Source organism: Uloborus diversus, chromosome 8 (genome assembly GCF_026930045.1).
Source record: "Uloborus diversus isolate 005 chromosome 8, Udiv.v.3.1, whole genome shotgun sequence".
In the NCBI taxonomy this organism is placed as follows: Eukaryota; Metazoa; Arthropoda; class Arachnida; order Araneae; family Uloboridae; genus Uloborus; species Uloborus diversus.
In genome coordinates this window covers 2,205,998-2,221,951 of record NC_072738.1, presented here as the reverse complement: position 1 = coordinate 2,221,951, position 15,954 = coordinate 2,205,998, and the positions used below count along the sequence as shown (strand labels likewise).

General features: G+C 34.8%; 1 protein-coding gene and 1 long non-coding RNA gene across 4 annotated transcripts in view; both read right to left on the bottom strand.

Moving 5' to 3' along the window:
• LOC129227450 (uncharacterized) overlaps positions 1 to 3,913 on the bottom strand; it is a 39,513-nt gene extending 35,600 nt beyond the window's left edge. Inside the window, exon 1 of the mRNA XM_054862011.1 lies at positions 3,839 to 3,913. The gene's annotated coding sequence lies outside the window, so the exon portion shown is untranslated. The remainder of the gene's footprint in view (positions 1 to 3,838) is intronic.
• A 4,969-nt stretch (positions 3,914 to 8,882) lies between these two features.
• The window catches only part of LOC129227421 (uncharacterized), a 34,407-nt gene continuing 27,335 nt past the window's right edge, over positions 8,883 to 15,954 (bottom strand). For 2 of the 3 annotated variants that reach the window (XR_008580836.1, XR_008580835.1), the window contains one exon: positions 11,851 to 12,246. This is a non-coding gene — a long non-coding RNA (uncharacterized LOC129227421). Of the gene's footprint in view, positions 9,262 to 11,850; positions 12,247 to 15,954 lie in introns of those variants that run through there. The other variant, XR_008580837.1, reaches the window with a different exon arrangement.

The window sequence follows — 15,954 nt, the reverse complement described above, 5'->3', positions numbered from 1 at the left end:
CATTATGATTCGTCACAGCAGTAACACCAATAAGAATATTCAAAATGACGCAATTGCTGTCATTGGACCACTAGGTGTTTCCTGACAAAGTGGTTCATTCATTGAAAATCTCAAATATTGTTGTAACTTCAGCTCAATTACCTTTGAAAATTGTTCAATTGTTTTAAAATAAATCTGACAATAAAAAAAATAGTCTCAGTAGTTCATGAAAATTCTTATACTTAATTATAATTTGAAGGCAATTTTTTTTTTTTAAATAAAATTGGTTAGATCATAATAATACAGTTTCAAATACGTTTGCTGTTCCAAAAAGAAAAGTCCTAAGTTCGTAAAATATGGCCAGTGGACAGGTAAGAGCATGTAACGTGCTACAGTAGCTTATATAAATGGTGGTATGGACCTTAGCGAAGTCTGCCTACAATATAGAGTCCTGAAACCAACTTTAAACATTCGCATAGAAAATAAAACCGGTTTGTTGTTACCTTAGTTACTTATTAAAAATTTAGAAGATAAGCTCTGCGAAATAGGAGTATGATTAGTAAATCACATTTTGAAACTAGAACAGAAGTTTTTCAAATTACTTCCGAAAAATTGGGGGAATTGGTCTTTCTAGAGACTGAGAAAAATAACTGTCCCACAGATTTAATTAATACGAAAAGTCTGATAGTACTTTATTCTCTGGTAGTTTGAGACTTAAGCTTCTGGTTTCAGTATTAAAATGGTCAAAAATGTTCTCTGACATTTTAGAGAGCAAGTTCAATCTTGCTTCGAACGAAAATTTTCAAAATCGATTTAACAAAATTATCAACAGTTCAAAAGAGGTTGAAAAGATATTAGCTAAGATCAGTGTTGCACAGGTTGGAAGAATATCAATTGGTGAACCAGGTGTGATGACAACAACTGTGTGTTGTGTGAGTGCTGGGGTGCTTTTTATGTTCCTCTTATCCAAAAATAAAACATTTTAGAAAATAAATCCATTTTTCTATCACTTATTGTTACTTGTATTGTTTATTGATCACCTGTTATAAATATTTGTAAGTTACGCATTGATTTTTTTAATTTAAGAATGTGGTCCATCCATAGCAACCAGTAGCCATGAATGGACAACATGGTAAAATATTTATTTTTAATTTTCATTCTTTATTGCGTATATTTATCATAAAAGTGAATATTGTTTTAAAAGAGAAATATACTGAGAAATCGTTCCTATAATTAACATGAAATTAGAGTTGGATTTCCTTTCTAAAAAAATCGAAAAATGGTATATGATTCATTGATTCCCCTATTATAACCTTGCTAGCAGAGTGTAGCATTCATACTTCTGTAGTTTCTTTTGAAATTAAAAATATTTCTTAAACTTAGGAAGGTAATATTTGAAGTTAGGGTGAGTGTTTTGGGGTAAGTGGTACCCTTTTTGAGCATAGTTCGTTTTTTAAAACTTATACAAAAGTTTTAAAACAGAAAAATTTAAATTTATTGCCATATCGTGGACATTATTAATAAGCAAAAATTCATTATTTTCTAAAATGATGCTTTAAACATTCTTAACAATTATATTTTTTGAAAAATCGGATGGATGTCCCACATACCTCATAATAAGGGGTAAGTGGGTCAGCCCCATTTTATTTTAATTAAAATGAAGCATTTCTAAAAAAGGGGTAAGGGGGTCTTACATGGTAAAGTATGTAAATTTTTTATTGTGAATTTATTTTTTGTAACTGCATCCATCTATGAGATATATAGTATTTTTAAAATCTATCACGGAAAATTTTAAAACAAAAAACAAAACAATTTCATTTGTGAAATTTATTGAAAGCCTATGGGGATATATTTTACTTTTACATATAAAGGTGTGTTGAAAATAAAATTGAAAAAGAAATCGAAAACACTAAATGACTGCGTCTATGAAAAGTTGGCTAAGGAGGAACCCTTATCGCTTCATCCTCGGTACTTATTCTAACATCATCTGCACAATGCTAATAAAAAGTTATTATGTATATATTTGTTCTTGCAAATTCAACAGTATTATTTAATTTATATCATCAACTTCCAACAGTATGCCTACTTAAATCTTAATGATTTTTTTCATGTATGTTTCACAAGTACATAATCACCAGCTTTAGCAGTTTTTGTAGCTGAACTATCAATTCCTACTAAGTCCTCATAGTTGTCTTGTATTTTAGTTGATTTTGAAATCCTTAAAATTATAGGAGGACCCACTTACCCCATAGTGAGACGACCCACTTACCCATTATAGCAAAAATGTACGGGGTAAGTGGGACCCCTCCTCTTAAACATTTATTAATAATATTTTAACAAAAATTCTTGTTGCTATATGAACTTGAAGTTAAATTATAAGTGAAAAATGAATCATCATAAAAAAATAATAAAAAATAACTTGGAAGCACTTCTTTGAAAAATGATGCTTGAACTCGCAAAAAAAAAATTTCAGATTTTTTTTTTTTTTTTTTTTTGACTAAGTACTATGACACAGAAAAAGATCCCACGAATCCCAAATATGTGCAAAAAAAATCACTGTGATGAAATTTAACGTGATCTGTGCAAAAAAGTTTTAAAACTTTATCCATGTTTTTGTTTTAGGGCGTTGACTGACGCAAAGTTTAGTTCCTTCGTCGGCTTTGGTAATTTCAAGTAAATAGACGAAACGACTGGAGCATAAATAACCTTTCAATCACTTCCAGAGTTTGGGGAACAGCCAGAAATCGCGATGTGCTAAGTCAGGAGAGCAAGGAGCCTATTGAACTACAGGAGTCTTGTTTCCCAGTGACAGACGCTATTGACAGACGGGGGAAAAATCCACATCGCGCTTTATTTATATCTATCAAGATTTTACAAAAAAAAATAATAATAATAAAAGAAATTAATTTGAACTTTGACATCTTGAATTCAAATGTTTTTCGCAATCACGAGTGTGTGTGTGTGTGTATATATATAGGCGTGTGTGTGTGGGGGGGGGGGGTATGTTTGGGTGTGGGCGGTTTGTGAATGTGTGTAGGCATGTGTGTGTGGGTAGTTCTGTGTATGTGTAGGTGTGTGTATGTGTTTGTGTGTCTGTATGTATGCGTGTGTGTATGTCTTTGTGTGTAGGTGTATGTGTGTGTAGATATATGTCTGTAGGTGTATGTGTGTGTAGATGTATGTGTGTAGGTGTATGTGTGTGTGTAGGTGTATGTGTGTGTAGGTGTAAGTGTAGGCAAGTAAGTGACGCAACCCGGAGACGGTTTTCGCTAGAGGAGCAGCATCGTGAGGCGGTGGTGCTGGCGGGAAAATAAAATGATAAGACGCCAAAGCAGTCAAGTGAGAACAATAAGCAATCGTGATTTCTCAATAATAATAAGTTGGATATTTTTCTATCAGCCCTTGCATATTAACCAGCACCGACAAAAACTCTAAATTCCTAGAAATCAGGGAAAACATTTATACCCCAGACACATAATTTCTTTAGGTTTATACAGGGCCGACGAGAGCCGAGGTCAGCCAAGTCGGAAAATAGGAGCCCAGCTCGAAAAGGAGCAACATATATTTTACAAGTTTTACGGGGTGAGGGAAGCCCGGAGACCAAACTGACTTGGGGCCCCCCTTGACCGGCGGCCCGGAGCTTATATGCAAATTCAGTTTAACATGGTTTCTGAAAGATTTAACCACTTGCTCAGTGTAGCATGGTCCACCTATGGTTATTTTTATATTCAATTGCATCCTTAAATTTTGCTTCTGAAAGTTGGAAAGAAAATTTCTATGCAAGTTTTTACAGCATGAAATGTCTTCCCGCACCTTGTATTAGACAAAAAAAATCAGAATTTTAAAAAGAAAACTATACCTGATGTCTTGACAAGAGCTGTTTCTTTGCAGGTAACAATTCAAATGACTGAGACGCATTGCTGATGAAATTTTCAAGGTTCTTTCGAATACTTCTCTGTTTACTCTTTGTGCGCCTCTTATGTATACGGAACGCGTCCACCACCCCTTCCTGTTTCAGGTTTTCAACTCTTGGTAATCGTTGCGTACTCAAACAATCATTCTGACGAGAAAAAATTAAAACTTTGTCCATTGCCCTTTGTAGAACAAGAGTACCAGACAAAACCCCAAAGTAATTCAGTGATAGTAGTTGCATAATTTCAAAACAAAAAAGTATTCTGCTTGTATAATGACTTTTTCAATGGATTCTTAATTTCTGTGCCTCAGGGTCAGACAAGCGTGAATCCAATAATCACGAATGTTATAAGGGAGCGAGTTCATGGGTGCCCCACTGGGAGGTCACTATGACTTTCCAGAAAAATGTCCTTATTCGGAAGTTTTGTTTGACGATTAGGCAAAATTATCATCGTTCGGCAAATCTGGGTGAATCTCAATCTTTTTATGCACCACAAAAACGTTTTTACGCTCTCCTGCAAAGTAGTAATAAGCAAGACAATCAGGGGTCGAGGTTTTCACCAATATATTGGGTATTCAGCAGACCTTGGGCTAACGGGGGTTTTGTTTGAAATTCTTGGATTTAATTCACGAAGAAGATGCATTAAATATTGACAATATGAAACAAAATATTTTCTCTAAAATTTAGCTTTTTGAGAAACCAATCTAGATTGCATATGTTTGAAATTTTCAAAAAGTTTGCATAGGTAAAAAAAAAAAAACTTTTTGCTCTGGCCCTCGATGTTATTTCTCTCTTTATGCTATACAGTTTTCTTGCATATCTTGTATCTAATGGTTGTATCTAATCAAGACATTAGCCTTTTTTTGTGAAGTAGAAGGTTTTACACCGTTTTCAAAGGTTTTGTTCCGATGAAATAGTTATTGAAAATTCAATTTTGGCATTTGATATCACAATTGTTCACTTTATCATTTCTCATTTAATAATTGACCAACTACAATAGTAGCAATTGCGTAAAAAGTGAATGAGAATTCTTATTATACTATCTTGGTTTTTTTTCTTCTATCTAATGAACTTTACGAGCTCAATCTTTGTGTTTTCAAAAACTCCTAATGGCAGCCTTGGTGTTACGTTAGTCTGGCTTTGAAGCACAGATTTTTTTTTTGAGAAAAGTTTATTATACTGGCTTTATTTGAAGCAACTAGGAGCGAGTAACTTCGAGTTAAATATTGTAGCGGTAAGTTTTTTCTTCTTTTTTAAGCAGAGAACGGGAGTTTTGATTCTTAGTAAAAAAGGAATTTTTCATAAAGATAGTGAGTATATTTTCGCATGTGTATGTGCGGTGATTGTATATGCGTTTGCAAATGAGCACACTCCGTAAAAAAAGGTGAAGATGGATCAAGAAATTTCAAGAGAAAAAATATCCCAAAATTTCGTTTCTGTAAAGACTTGTTTTCTAATTTTATTAATCAGTTGGTACACTTTGCTCGGCGTTAATTTTTCCACAGTGTTTATGCACAGTATTATTTATTTAGTTTAAAACTTGTTTCTTCCTCTTAAATCATCTTAATGTTATCATTAATTTGCAGTTAATTGCGCATAGACGCAATCAGACATTTGTGCAGATGCGCAGATGATATATCCACAGTAAAACTTCCCTTCCCCAGGGGCGTGCACAGAAATCTTCGAGCCAGTTACAAACGACTTTTACGAGGCCCCTCCATATTGTTTACCAGTACGTCCCTACATATATTTCACTTCTCATTTTAAAAATCTCGGGCCTCCGTCAGGTTCGGGCCTGGGACCAACAGTTATCCCTTCTCCCCCCCCCCCCTGTGCACATGTATATACATATATTAACAATCACGAATTGCTTAGTATCTTCACTCGACCGTAGTTGATGTTCTTTTGATTTTTCAGTTTACCATGACGACGAAAATAGATCTAGTTCGTTCTCATTATTCCTTTGTTTTAGAGAGACTTTTTAAGTCAGTTTTTAAAGCTTCAATTTCTTCCGGTTGAGTTCCATCTAAGTTAATAATATGCAATTTTACAAATTAACATAATATATAATTATGCAAAAAATTTATAATTATACCACTCAGGCTGTTGAGAGGGCTATTAAACTGATTACTTAGTCGGGTAGGTTGGGATTTTGGAATGAGACAAGATATGAATTTATGTAAAAAACTTTATACTTTCGATCATCAATGCAAAAATTAAGTCATAAGCCAAACTTCAAACCTTGATCCAAACTTAGAAACTTGTTTAAACTAATATAATTATTTGAGAACATTTTTTTTTTTTTTTTACAAATGTATAAGTTCTTAGAAATTGCAGGGTGGAACACAAAGTGCCACCCCCTACTTGTGGTGGGTTCTGGGTTGTTAATGCAATAACATCTAATTTCGTTTCCAACAAAAAGTAGTTAGTACCTTGCACATTTATTGTGAAAAAATTTAAACTGGAATCTAAAAACACGAAATACTGCAATGTGCAAAATAAGCTAAAAACGTCGATTTTTGTTCATTTGGCGAAACTTTGCAGCTCATGTGCGAAATAAAAGCTGTAAAAGAATGTAAATATGTTCAAAGATATATGAAAAGAATGTTAAAATGAAGCATTTAAATGGTTTTAGAATAAACATTTTAAACATTTGGATTTTCATAAAAATACTTGAAAATTCAAGCTTTGCAGCCATTGCGCGATCAAAAGACATAAATATTAATTATTTTTTCCAAATAAGTTTTCCCGTGTTTAGGATGGCAATACACATTTTTTTTTTGCTATTAGAAGTTTTTTTTTTTTTTTTTTTTCGAAAATTTCCATATTTTCGGCCCAACCTATTCTGCAACCGCTAAATAGTTATTACCCCTATAAATCGCGAATTTCTCTAACTTTTCCGATCCGAGGCACCCTTTGGAGAGTTAGAATTTTCCCCCGACACCCTGGTCTAGTTTTAATATAAATTAATTATTGATATCATGGGGGGGGGGGGTGCCGTGGTACCAACTTCGAGAACCCCTGATGATTTACGCTTTAATGAAACTTTGGTGTTGCGGAGAGGAAAAGTTGTTTTCTCTGTATCGATACTACATTAGCAGAGAAACAACTTTTACAGAGTTCATCCAGCTTTAGAAAAGGGAAATTTCGCAATACTATTTTGACATCTAAATATGGCTAAGATACTTATAAGAGTAAAATTCATCCGTACCAAAATTCAGAAAATTTAAGTAATAGGGTAAATTTACTCACATTGGGGCTCGGTACATCTCGAGATAGTTTTAAATTTTTTCCCGAGATTTTAAATTAAATCTCAGTTTTTGCAGATGTACTTACATAGCAGCCCGATCTAATATTCAGATGAGTTTTGAGTCTTTATTAAGTTTTTTATTTTGAAAACATGTCGAGTATTTTTCATGCAGGACTTCTATAAGTTTTTAATGACATTAAATAATAAATACATTAGTAACATAGTAACACCTATAATAAAAAATTACCATGCGGCGCAGCGTTGCGAAAATTAATCATCCATGTGCCGCGAGAATTAAATATCGTTCAAGAGAAAGCCAAAACCTTAGGTGTGAAAATAACCGATCACAGCAAAACCACGTGACCGTGAGGTATGAAATTTAAAGTTTCTTGGATTTCTCCTGGACCCCTTATCAGATCCAGACCAAATTATAATGGGACCATCTGGGTAGTATACCCTTCCAAACAAAAAAAAAAAAATCAAATCGGTTCAGTACTGTTGGAATAATTCGAAAATGTACATAAAAAGCCGCAATATGAAATCATACCCTCCTTTTTTGAAGTCGGTTAAAAATATGTTCAAATGAAAGGAAATATAATGAAATTTGTTTTTTTTTTTCTTTATAAAACAAGTGTTTAATAAGTTTTAGTGTTTAGTCTAGCAGTATGAAATTCTAAAATTTCATTGCGAATATAGGGTGCACTTTAGAGCATGTGGAGGAAGAAGGCTGAACCTGGGGGCACACGATATGCCTAGCGAACTTTTATTCAAAATAATTTAACTAAAAGGTTGCATAATACTTTCTGTTGCTAGACCTAGGCGAAGTTGCAAAAATAATAAGTCAAATGATTAACCAAAAATTTATTTCTATGAATTTATTTCAAAATAAAATATTGCTCCCGTTGTTTGTTATTCACAGAATACGTTTAATATTTTTTAAGACCCCGTTAGCTATATTACCATTCATTCTTTCATCAAGATACTTGTATTGTGAAAAATAACAATGCATCAATAATACTGTACATTTCAGCCGGATAAAGCTTTGATATCCTTTTCTTTCTGCTCATGATCCCTTCCAAAAAACAGTAAGCACAAAATGTTTGCCAAAGTGTAAGAGGTAGAATCAAAGATATTTCAAAACCACTTATTCCACACGACTCTATTTTTTCCTACCAACTTTTGGAAACCATTATTTCAAAGTAATTACGTTAAATGTCACTCGTTTTAACTAGCTGCAATTCAGTTTTTAATATTAATTATTTTAACAAGTTTTCTTCCTAAACCCATACTTTTTCGCAAAAAATATTAAGATTAACTTCAATTTTCACATTGAAAGGGAGAATTAGTTGCCATCTTTCTTTACCGGGTACTGAGTTCCCAGTAAAGAAAGAGAAAAGGAGAAAAAGAAAGATGCTCTTAGGAGAAAGAAAGATGTCCTACACCTGCATGGGACTCGATTAAACTTCATTCACAGGAAAGACAGACTATATGTAAACAAAGAATTGCGCCACTTGGTGACCTCAATTACGTACTTGGGTTTTAAAAGAGCAAGTTGGTGCCAAACAGACGACGAATGTGAATCCGATTGGTTATTTTTTTTTATTCCAGATAAAATCCGCAAAAGTGGCATAACGACAAACCTTCTTGAAACCTTATTTTTAACTTTCGGTTCTTGTGTTCCGTGAACAGAGTGTAGATCATTTTGCGCTTGCATACTACTCAGTGAATAAACGCTTTCGAATGCAAAAGCAAAACTTTATTTCCAAGTCGGTTCAACTGATTCAACTACATATGGTCACACATAGGGTCACATATTAATCTATAGAACACATTTCACTCCACGTTTAACTTCTTCTGCGGCACCTCCTGTTTCTTCGATCCCAGCGATATCCTCTGCAACACCTGGCTCCTCTTGGCGGTCTGCAATTGCATCCGAAAATGTTGCAGAATCCTGACGCTTGTCCAGCAGTCCCACCGCCCTGTCGTTTGAATCTTAAGTGGTTGGTGGATGTCTCTGCAATCGTGTCGGTGTCCTTGTTAGAAACTGAGGAGGATAAGACACCCGAGACTATTAGAACGAGGAGGATGACATGAACGAACTTCATGATTGGTTGGAGACCTGTAGAGAAAAGAAGACATTAACCATTAATTGTTGGTGCAACACGAAAAGCACTTATGGTATGTTTGGAATGAAAAGTAGTGACTGAAAACAGGACGACTTGTTGAATAGGTCTGTTTAGACTTATGAATGTACCCTGCCATCCGCGTTTTTCTAAGAACACTTTTGATAGGTCGGATGCGTAAAGCACATTTGAAAGAACAGCACTCAATGGAAGTCATAGGAAAGAGTTATGTTTTTTTTCTTGTGTAAATTCCATGTGTAAGTTTTGGTTGAAACGAAATCAAATGTTTAATGGAACAAAAACTCGGCCAACTAGCCCACTTTAAATTCTAAATGAATCTCCCATTCAACTACACAACATAAATATAGCAAATGTTGCAACCCTTTTTGTTTATTTTCAATGTCAATTATCGTGATAAAGGTATAGTATTCATTTATATTGCTAAATTTAAATCCTTGGTGTAAACACCAGGTATCATTGGACATTATTGTCTCTCTAAAATCATGCCTATTGTTATTTTTTACTTTAGTTTTTTCTAATTGTATGAGCTATAATCAGTATAATTGGCTTTTTGTTGGTCATTATCAGTTAGTTAGTTTTAGTATTACGATCAGTAAGGGTTTACAATAAGTGCGTGTCCTTCATATCTATCTTTAATGATTTCAATGAGCCTCACAATAACACTTAATACACTGCTCATCTTTTTAATATAATTCCAATCAAATCAAGAAGTTCATTCACGTCGTCCCTCTTGTTCTAGTTATCTTCAGCACTCCTTAATAAGAACAATAACATGATTGGTGAGACAACCACCAAGCATTTGAGATTCGAGCGAAAGGGGAAGGATTGGTGCTCTGGGGAATTTCTGCATCATTTTTGGCTGTAACTGCTGAACACCAAGACAAGCAAGTGCTGTAGAGGACTGAGAACGAATAAAGGATAACTAAAAAGAACTTAAACGAACAGACATTTGTTCTATAGAACAGCATTTTCCAACCTTTTTTTGATCCGCAAAAGATAAAACTGATTAAAACAGTTTCAGGGACCAGAAAATTTGTAGTATATTAATGAACTGTTATATGCAAGGCTACGGAGTCGGAATAGGATCCATTCCGGGAGTTTAAGAGCCTCCGACTCCTTTAACCCCGAAGTCAGTTCGACTCCTCAAACGCTGGCAGAGTCGCGAATTTTGAGGGAAAATGATAAAATCCAACTCTTTTGGTATTTTAAACCTTCAACTTCGGACTCCGCAGTCCTGGTAATATGAGCCAATTTTAATGTTCTTACTTTACGAGGCGTGTTTTTAAATTTAGGTACGTTTTGTTTTAGACACCAGTAGTTCGCGCGCATACCGCACCGAACACGTGCGTCGTTCACTGGCATGCCTCGGGAAACACTGTGCTCATTTTCAGCTCTGTAGCCAACCTGTACGGTTCAGTTCTATGCCTTTCATAATGTTTAAGGTTACCAACTCGCCCGCCGCATGTGAGGGTCGCTCAGTGATGCGTTTTTTGTCAACAAGGAGGCTGTCTGCTGCAGAAATTAATCGACAGAATTGCGAAGTGTACGGTGATACTGTTATGAGTGAAAGCAAAGTGCGTAAATGGGTAAGAGAATTCAAAGATGCATGGCCGTGACAACGTCTATGATGAGGAGCGCTCCGGCCACCTTCTTTGATTACAGACGAATTGATGGCATCAGTGAAAGCGAAATCTTGTCGATGCATTTCTGCAGCAGAGAGGTTCCCTGCTGACAAAAAGCGTATACCGCGCAGCTCAGACGCGTGGCGTTATTGGGGGACTGTTGTGGTCAGCGAACGATTTTCGAAGGCATTATTTTTCGATATTCAGGTCATATTTTATTTTTATAGGATTTTCTATTGGGTTTTCTTTTCCTTATTTCATCAACGTTTGTTTTTGTTCTTATAGTTGAAGATAGTTACTTATCTAAATAAATAATTTGATTTGTCGTATTATTCAATTTTGACTGTTCTTTACAACGTTTTTCGTATAGTTTATTTGGCGAAACATTTTAAATTGCAGAAAAAACCCTTTTCACTCGCTAAAGGGCAGTGTTACGGTATCGTGGTTGCTTGGCGCATTAAGCGATGAACTATGTAGTTGAAGGATTATTTTGAGTTTTAAAACTACTGTTAATCTCTTGGCGAATAGTTTTAAATTCCAAAAAGACTCCAATACGTTTTTTTTTTTGAAAAGGTGTGTACGCATTTTAGTAGAAGAAAAATGATCATTTGACATCAGATGTGGGCGGGGAAGGGGAGGGGCGTGAATTTTTTTTTTTTTTTTTTAAATTCAGCAGACTTTTTTTAAATTCTTAGCACGGGCATCGCCGTGCTGCTAGTTGTAAATATAGGGGGAAAAGATTCATCACACCAGCTTCCTCGCAAGCATTATGTTCTTGATAATACGAAATTGTTTCAATCCTATAAATAAAAAAGTCACAGTAGTACTAGGAATTTAATTTGGAAAGTGTAGAGCAGTGATTTTCAACCTGTGGTCCACGATCAATTTCCATGTGGTCTGCGAACAGCTAATATATACTACATAGATTCAATGAATAAACGCTTCCGATTGCAAAAGATAATCTTTATTTCCGAAACATCAGTTCAACCGAAAGATCTAAAGAACACATTTGCCTCTTTGTTCAGACAGACGAAATTAAATTAGCTTCGTTAACCTTGGATTAACCGGCTCTTTGGCGGCACCTCCTGCTCCTCTGATCCCAGCGATATCCTCTGCAGCACCTGGCTCCTCTAGGAGGTGTGCAGTTGCAGCCGAAAATGTTGCAGAATCCTGTCGCAGCACCGCAGTTGGGGCACCCCTGTCGCTTAAATCTTAAGAGGTTGGCTGATGCCTTTGTGATCATGGTGTCGTCCTTGTTAGGTGCTGCCGAGGATAAGACACCTGAGATGATTAGAACGAAGAAGATGACGTGAACAGACTTCATGATTTGTTGGATGCCTGCATAAAAAATTTATTCAACATTAATTATTGGCATAGAACGAAATGAATTCTGACAGAGTTGAGGACTAATTTATCAAAAAGGAACGTATCTATTTTCCAAAAATGGTCAGGAGGTGAGAAGAACAAATTAGGAGGCGCAAAATAGTTTTATCAACTTCTCTAGGTAAAGAATTGATTGAGCACAGGAGCACAGCAAATCATGGGCCAGAGTGAGAAATGTTTGTGTAAAAAAAAAACAAGGAGATATCGCTATCTTAATTTTGGATATGTTCCCTTTTGAACGAAAACCAGAATGTTGAAAATTCCAATTTCACCAAAACTTTAATATTTCATCTTCTCATATTCTCTTATCGAAGTACATGAACCTAAAAAAAGTGGATTAAAATTTGAGGATTTTGGACATATTTTCCTCTGGATCTAAAAGTCTTCGTACTACAGATTACTTCACGATATGTCCCCTTTTGTTCAAAATAATATGTGCAGAGGCCAGATTTGTTACCTTTTGATTAAAAAGCCACACATTACCATATAATCAATAAGGATTTTAAACGTTTGGACTTCTTGAGAGTAAGTGATTGGATAAAGGTCATCTGAAAGATTTATAAAATGTCATAAAATGAATATTCTAAAAAGTGGATTTGTTCGCTTTTGATAAATTACTCCACAGTTGAAATATAAAGCATTGCGAGTAAGGCTGGTTCCGTTCCATCTTGAGGCGCTAACTTGTAGCTTATTACCAAAGCATTTACCTCCGCTTTACGCGCTAAGCCACCTAAATTAATTTCAACTGCTAGTGTCAGCTTCAATGAGAGATCTACTACCTCCAGCTTGTTTATGACCATTACAGATTTTTGATTTATAGCAAGCGAAAAACTGAAGTATCTGGAGGAGATAGTGGAACTGTTTGGTATGTATTTGTAGTACTAAAGTTTCCGGGAAAAGTAGGGGAATGTGAGGCAAAGTGAAATTGTTAAGGTGACTGAGCTTTTTACCAAAATGAAGAAATTGGAAATTTGTTTTGAAAATTACTGTACAAAATGAAAGAACATTGTACTTTATAAAAAAAACTTTAATTGAAACATTATTTTTTAATTTTTGTAATAATTTTAAACCCGAAAAAAAGTGGAAAATTTTTCCTTTTTTTTTTCTTTTTCTTTTTTTTTTTTTTTTTTGGCAAAGTGAAAAAAGAAATATTTTTCTAACGAAATATTTTCTTTTTGATTATAAAGAGTATTTTTGATCAATTGAACTTGTAAATGTAATTTTTAATGAATAAATGAAAAGAAAATGGAACAATAAATTAATGATTAAATTAATTAATTAATATACGAAAAAGAATAAATAAGTGAGTAAAAGAGCGAATGAATAATAAAATAAGTGAAATACTAAACGTAGGAATGTAATTTAATTAATAATGAAATACGTGACTGTTTTAGTAAATGATTGAGTGAGTAAACCAAATTAACTAATTTTACTTTGCCCCATTCACTTTGCCCCCCATGTACTCGACTACTTGAGTAAAATATTTAAATTATAAGTAAACTTAATATTAACTAAACAAGTATAGCATCGTATATTAGAAGCTCCGAATTAATATTTAAAATGTTTATAACCAGAATTTCATCATTTTATAATATTAAAAACTTTTGACTTTCAACCAATATTACAACAAGAGTATCAATTTTTAAAAAATACTTGCATTATCAAATGCTTTAATCTTCGACGGTATTTTTTTCGTGACTGGAATGGACTACATGTGTAACTACATTGATAAAATATTACTAGATACGTGGCGCTAAGCGCAGAGTAGATATTTCATCTTTTCAATTTCCCCCATATTTGCGAGCATCTTTTCGCCCTCATATTAGAATTTTTTGTCCTAAAATAAAAATTCGGTATTTTTTGGCGCTCGAAAAACTTCCTACGTTCCTTTCCCTGTGCCCAAGTACCTCTCTCCCAAATTTGGTCCAGATATGGCGTAAACTGGATTTGTATAGAGAACATACTTATATACACATATATATTCTCTGTTTTATTTACATACATAAGTCTCAGTTGAAAAGCAATATTATTGAAAGAATTGAATTAAAAATATGAAACGCTTTGATGCAGATCAGAAAACACCAGCAACTAATTAAAAACTTTCGATTGGCATTAATTTTTTTTAAATAGGTGTGTGTCTGTTTTTGTAGATTAGCTGTCAAAGAACAAAACCGGTGCTGTGAAAAAGCTGTATGACCTACAGTCAGTTGCATTGACTGACTAAACCTTTATTAGTTGATTATCTGATTTTTGCTCAGCATCTATTTAGAGGGAGTGCAATAAATAATTTTCCTTCAAACCTATCCTCAGTGCTTTTAATTTTGGATCTAGGATAAACAGTTCTCGTTTCAGACTAAAACTCACACATTTATTATTTTTCCTGTTGATGAGTTTCGTTCCAGACAACCGATTAATACTTAGTGTCTTCTTTTTTGTACTTCCTTTTACAAAAAAGGAAGTATTGTATTCGCGAAAAAAATTTCACTCAAAAATCGACATTCATTTCTATTTTGTTCACCCCCGAATGAATGTTGGAGTTTTTTTTTTTTTTTTTTTCGACTTGACCACAAGTGGATATATGCCTAGGAACGTACAGACACCCGAAATATCCCTTTTGGCGATTCCCGAGTTAATTACAACGAGTTTTCTCGTGACGTCTGTATGTACGTGTGAATGTGCGTATGTATCTCGCATAACTCAAAAGCGGTATGTCCTAGAAAGTTGAAATTTGGTACGTAGACTCCAAGTGGGGTCTAGTTGTGCACCTTCTGTTTTAGTTACATTCGGTTGTTCCTAAGGGCGTGTTTTGCCCCTTCTTGAAGGGAAATCATTGTTAATTTCGAAGTAAACTCAAGTGGTGTTATAATTTGGCGGACACTTGGCAATATATCGCCAGTCTTTTTATAACCAAGTTTTGTCGCCAACGTGACGGCAAACTTGGCGACTTTTTTTTAAAATCTGGTTTTGATTGCCCACTGTTGGTGATATTTAGAGAGTAAGCTATTGAATCACATTAAAATTGCCAATAATGGGGAAATGACATTAAATTGGAGTAAAAGGAAGTCATGTGATGCACACATCAGCTCGGTTTTTTTTTTTTTTTTTTTACAGGTATAGAACTAGTTATGAAAATAGTTCACGTTATCCTCCTTGTTACAACCACCTCAGGTGTTTTATTCTTGACGCTCCCTGACAAGGACGACAGTATGACTACAGAGACGTCGACCATCCACTTAGTAGTTACCCAAAGTGGCTCAGGAGCTGCAAACGATGGTTTCATGGGATCGAAAGATTCAGTTGGTTTCAAATGCAAACCTTTATTTTAAGAGCATCAGTACAATCGAATCGTCTACAGAACATGATTTCCTCGTCTTTAAACACCTTCTGCAGCCCCTCCTCCTTCTTCTATCCCAGCGATACCCTCTGCAGCACCTGGCTCCTCTAGGTGGTCTGCAGTTACCTTAGAGCAGGAATTAAAATGGAGGGAGTAAGTCCGATCATTGGTTTAGCAAAAGCTGACCCAAAGACCCCAAGTCACGGGATTCAACAACGACGGATGGTTGGCACGTTTTTGCGTAAAACAAGCGAAAGAAACCTGATTTCTTCCAATGCTTTGCTTCAAAATCTATCACGTGACTTGGGGTCTTGGATTCATGAAGGAAA